Below are 6,017 nucleotides of genomic sequence, written 5' to 3' on the forward strand. Positions count from 1 at the left end.
TATTCCCAGTAATGACGACCTTAACCCTTACCCAGCCCCAACCTTGACCATAAAAAAACCAAATAAAATACAAGATTTATGGCATTTTTTTACAGTCACAGATTTTTATATAATTGAGTTTCCCTCACCAAAACAACAGGTTTTTTTTATCAAATGGCGAGGACATTTGGTCTCCACAATGTAATGTATATATGACCCCCCCCCCCCAACACACACACACACACACACACACACTACAATCATTTACTTCCGGCCTGTAACACCGCTCTGTTGCAAGACATTCATACACTTACAGTGAACTGAAAATTGTGCATGAGTACAAAGAAATCGAAATCAAACCGAATGCTGCAGGCATTTGATGCTGCGGAGTGTTTTTGAATAAGAAGTGTAACTGAGTTTACAGATTTAAGTGTGTTACAGGCATAATGCTATGCCCATTTTTCTTGGGAAGTCAAAGGCCTATACTGCCATCTGGTGGTACAAGATACAAGATTTATTTTAAAAAAAAATACAGCTGTATCATTAAGTTTCCCCTTGTGGAGACCGAAAAAAATCCAAAATAACAGGTTTTTGTCACATTGTGGGGACATTTGGTGGGGACAAAGGGCATATGGCTTCTTCTGTTTATCCTTATTATCTGTTAACTCATCCAGTTTCTTAATACGATATATTTATAGTTCTGAGATGTGAAATATACATAATCAAAAAACTAAATAAAATAAAAGACATTTTAAACAGAAATAAACAGAAACAAAACAAATGTAGGGTTGCAAATGACACAAAATATTGAATCTACATTACAATGTTTACTGAGAATTACACAGGTTTGACAGAGTGGTGTACATTGACCTACAGTATGTATAATTTCCTGCTTGGTTTTTTTGACCAATAGGTTATTCTATGACCATTCGAAGCCTTTAGAAACGAAAGACTTTTCTACACAATTGCCTGGAAAGCTTCAGTGCTCCAAATTCTTCTATTTGACTCTGACTAGGGCTATATTATTTTTTTTCAATTTAACTACTTATCAAACGTTTCCCAACAATACAGCATGTAGCTAGACAACGGGAGAGCTAAACGGCGAGTTCACGATTACTTTAATATGTGTTTACTTCAATAGTCTGTAACCACAAACTTTTGACCTGCAAACTACAACCTATATCTGTGTCGCGATTGTATGACGTACTAGAGAAGCGACGGAAGTTTGTGATTCCGGAAATTTTGCGATCTGCGATGTGGATTGGCTGTATCTTGGATGTTCCCGCTAGAACAAATACTGCGGACTTGAAACTTGAAACTGCATTATTCAGTTAAAAACGTGGGTACTTAATAATTACAATGCACCTAAAGAAATTTTTGGAAAAATATAAAAGCTACATTTTACTGTCTATACCGTTGAAAAACAGACGCGGCCTTTGTTGATATTAAGAATCTTGTGCGTTCTTCTGCTTGTAGGGTAAATAAGCTCCACATATTGATTTTTCAGTAACAGCTGTTTAACTAAACATGCCAGAATGCCTTCGTGTTCTGCGTATCGGTGTAGAAACCGTTCCGAAGATGCCAAGAAGAAAGGCCTCACATTTCACAGGTAAAGTTGTTTAAATCAACAAGTGAAGCTTTGTTTCCTCTTCTCCATTGTCCCCCGGTTTTTATGAATCGTTCTTTTACATTGTTGACTTGGATCCCAAACTTGCAAGTCAGTGACAGCACAAGGGTTGGGCAGTTCTGGGTAAAATATAACGTCAGTTTTTTCTGGGTTGAATTGAGATCGCGATTTTCTTACACGATTCTTGAGCAATATTTTTTTCTCTTTATTATCGCTGTTGTTATTATTATTTTATGAAGACTCAACAATCAGTATTACATCATTACTGAAATGGGACAGTCACACCAACTTTCACAGCATAAAGGTCACATTCCTGTTTTTTTTGCAAATCATTTATAATAAATGCTAGATGTATACTTAAATCTCATCTGCTCTTTATTTTAAAACCTTCAAATTAATGTTTTTCGGCACATTTGTTTACCTTGGGTAATGCAACTCTTGCAAAAATGCTATCTCACCCTATGCCTTTGACTGTTGCAAACGTGAATTTACAACTATGTGAAACTGCCGTCCAACATTTGAATACCCGTATATGCTGTTTTTGGCTAAAGGTTTCCAGCAAGTGACCCCAAAAGGCTACGGCAGTGGGTTATAAATATGAAGTGGGATAAGTGGATGCCATCGAAACGGTCACTTCTGTGCTCCAGTCACTTCCAGGAGGACTGCTTTGACAGAAGTGGATTAACAGTGCGTCTCACACCCTCAGCTGTGCCCACTATATTCTCCTTCCCTGCTCATCTACAAAAGGTACTTATTCAAATGTTCATGGCACGTTAGGAGCATACAGTATATTGGCAATTTTTGTCTTTATTGCAATAAAATACACAATTTTTAAGCAATTACGTGTCTTTTACAGTATTTTCCGCCTAAAGATTTTGATTCAGATGAATCAGATTCTTCATATACATTATATCTATATATATTTTTTTGTGATTTCAGAAATCTCTTGGTCGAAAGCCCCCAAAGAGACCAGTAATTACAGCAACACCAACAATGTCTTTTAAAAGCCCATCGGTAACTACTGTTAGTGGACATACGGTGCCTACTATTTTCAAAAAAATGGTTGTGAATGAGCACAATTATGCAGTTCTGGAGTCATCTCGGCAATTAAAGCAAAAACTGGATATTTTGAATGAGCAGCTGGACATTTATCAAAAAAAGCTGAGTAATGAACGGAAAGAGTCAGCCCGGCTGAAAAAGAAGGTGTCCCAGTTAGCTTCGATTGTGGCAGGCCTTAGGAAACGGAGAAAACAAACAATGCTTAATCAAACAGCTACAGCTGATTGACCTGCATCACCATTCTGTTTAATGTGATTGAATTGATGAAGCTGATAAATATTTGCATGCAAAAAGTGGCAAGGATCACAAGGAATAAACATCTGATGTATTTTTTGCTTTGGACACAATAGCAGAGCACAATAGCATGTCGTTTCCTGATGTGAGTACTGTTGACCACATCTCCCGTGTCTATTCTCATGCAGTTTCTAGCAGTACGCTACATTGTGGTGGCTTTCTTCATGCTACTCTTAAGGAATCAATACAATCACCAGCCAGAATATCATTCTGTTCATGCAAAACGGGATTTTTACACACCCTGAAACTTCCATGGAAGAGACTAGAAACTAGCTCAACAACTTGAGAGACAATTTTCTGCTGTCCTGCTGTCGGCTCCTTCACAAATTGTGAAATAGTGACGAGCAAAGAGTCCAGCACTAGTGTGTCTGTGATGACTTCTCTTAATGCCCAGACTTTGGCCCAGTTGGAGTAGAATAATGGAGAGCGGTGTTTATATGGTTAAATAGTGAGAATTGCATTCTAGGTGTTTTCAGAAGATGTGCAAACCGTTCATGGTGGCAAGGATCTGGGAGAGTTTACGAGAGGTGTCTCCAATGAGGCCTTGTCGTGTTCTGCTGCCAGCAATGAAGGCACAGTGAAGCCCAAGGCGGTTGAATCCTCGCTCCTCCTCATCCATGTAGCACAGTAGAGCTTCCTCATTCGGTCTTTTGCAAGGTGGTACCTAGTAACTGAGCATCATAGCCGCTTTTTACCTCAGCAAGCTGCAGGAAATATGGTTTCTTCATCAAGCTTTTCTGCTATTAGCAGTGGGACCTCCTTTCCCAGGTAAGAGTCAATGTCCTCGGCCTCGTTTACGTATATACTGGGTGTTACTTAATCAGATTGCTTCATCTAGTTCGATGAAAATGGGTGCAAATATACTAATATTGTGTGAATTACATTAAATAAAAAATGTAATTGACCAAATAATTCTGCACCACATGATCTTTTTTTTAACCCTTTGGTTCAGCATTATAGTAATTTGTAATAGTATTTAAACAGCAGGTGGTGCTAATCTTACAGTGGTCCTGATGCTGGAGAAGGCAAATGTTTTAGTGCCTAGTGAGTATGAGAAGCGCTTTAGGCAAAAAAATCATAATTCTTACATACATTACCAAACTCTTGTTCAAACATTGCCAAACTCAGACACATTCTTCTCACACTGTTAAACTTGCAGGTGCGAGATATTTAGTGTTGGAGTTTGATAGTGTGCGTGAGATTTTGATTGAAACAGAAGCCATTTGAATTCTGATTGGCTTAGAGCCTTTTCATTAAAATTCACTGCTTATAACACTCTTAGGAATGTTGTCAGTGCCAAAGCCCTCCCCTACTGTACAAATGTGGGTATTTACGGAAGCCAGAATGTCTCAGTATGTAGTCCATCTGCTCGAATCGCAGCTTGAACTCTGGCTGGCTTCGGTCCTTCAGAAGTTTCTGCAGAGTTTGGGGATTCACCTGATTGCAGCACTCTATGAGTAATTAAGAGTATCACCTGGTTATTGCTTTTGTGGGAGTGTTTAATGGGGTGTAGTTTAAGGCTCTAGACGGCAGGAAAGACCTGTTAAGTTCACTGGTGGCGCTCTTAAAATTTAGAATATTTCGCTTCATGGAGTCGGAATCATACAATATCCCATTAAGGTTATTATTACATAACGTTAATGGGCTGTTGTACAAACTGTGATACTAACTACTTGCCATAAGACGAGGGTTTCAGCATTTAAGAGGAATAGCTCCAGGGCAGTCAGGCTTCTGTTTCCATCAAACTATGACACTTAATATCAAACCTTTCGCATACACTATGGAACTGTCTTGCACATGCCCTTTTGATTGTTTTTTGTGTGTGTGTAAGACAGCTTGATAATGTGTGTGAGGCCCAGGTATACCTCTATTTTTTTTAAATCCGTGACTGCGATGAAAAACCTAAAAATGCAAAAACTCTCGCATCTTGTTTGGTTACTTATGGTTATGGTTAGGACTGGGTGTCATAGTTAGCATTAGCGTGCTTCCCATAGAAATGAATGCGCGGTCCCCAAAAAGATATTATTACACGACTGTGTGGTGTTGAAATATGAATTTTGGGCAATAGAGGCTCTCATAATGGGGACGTAACCAAGTGTGGCTGCTGTCTTGCAGGAACCTCCTCCGAGGGCAGCATCCTGTTAGACGTCTTACCGTTCGGAGCCTGAGTCAGTAGCCAGAAGGGCCTGGAGTGAGCAAAGTACCTGATCTTTTTCAAAAGAAACATTTTCTTACCTTTTTTGTATGTACCTATGAGTGTTTAACCTGCACAGAAAAAAAGACTGCTTGTTCTCTATGTTCCTCTGGCATTGTTGAAACCTGAAATATTATAACTTGTTGACATTTTGCCAGAAGTCTTCCTGTGATACTTCTACACCTTTCTTTGAAAAATGCAGACCCCACTGTGAGAACTTTGGGAATTGTGTAGCTCCTAAGGAAATGACTAATAAAATCTCAGCTCATTCGCTTACATATCCAATAAATATTTAGCTTGATTTGTAATTTATTACAATCATTTATTTAGCCAGTGCTTTTATCCAGGAAAGCAAGGTCAGCCAGGCCCTGAAGTAGTTGAACTTGAGGACCTTGTTCAGGAGCCCAAATGTGGCGTCAACTCTGCTGACCATGAGATTTGAACCAATGACCTTTTTATATCAAACATTGCATCCTGAAGAATTAAACTATAAACCACTCATTTGGATGAGTTTATTTTTCAGGTTAAATCCTAGATGTTCTAAAATATTTGTGGATAATACACTTGTTATATACACCAATGAGCACAAATGCTACCACCATCTCCACGTGAAGGAAATACATCAACTCGTAACTTATCTCATACAAATAGTTCTTTATGTGGTCTGGAATATATTTTATGGTAAGCTAACATTTGCAAATTGATAACATTTCTGTAAATATGACAGTCTATAGTTCCTTCATGAAGGTTTTTCTTACAAAATTTGAATTGACTTAAGTTGCAAGTTTTTTTTTTTAATCCTTCAGTAGGAAAGAGGCAAGTGAAAGAGTAAGAAGCTTAGCCATTGTTTTTCTGGGTTTTGCA

General features: G+C 38.4%; 1 long non-coding RNA gene across 2 annotated transcripts; it reads left to right on the top strand.

Annotated features, from left to right (window-relative positions):
* Positions 1–1,198: 1,198 nt before the first annotated feature.
* Positions 1,199–5,652, top strand: LOC125744622 (uncharacterized). 2 transcript variants are annotated; one of them, XR_007398460.1, is made up of 5 exons: positions 1,199–1,318; positions 1,456–1,588; positions 2,158–2,353; positions 2,546–3,727; positions 5,075–5,652. It is a non-coding gene; the product is annotated as an uncharacterized LOC125744622 (long non-coding RNA). The 2 variants fall into 2 exon arrangements; XR_007398459.1 differs by having other exon boundaries at positions 1,209–1,588.
* The last annotated feature ends 365 nt before the right edge of the window (positions 5,653–6,017 follow it).

This window comes from Brienomyrus brachyistius, chromosome 6, assembly GCF_023856365.1.
Source record: "Brienomyrus brachyistius isolate T26 chromosome 6, BBRACH_0.4, whole genome shotgun sequence".
Classification (NCBI taxonomy): domain Eukaryota; kingdom Metazoa; phylum Chordata; class Actinopteri; order Osteoglossiformes; family Mormyridae; genus Brienomyrus; species Brienomyrus brachyistius.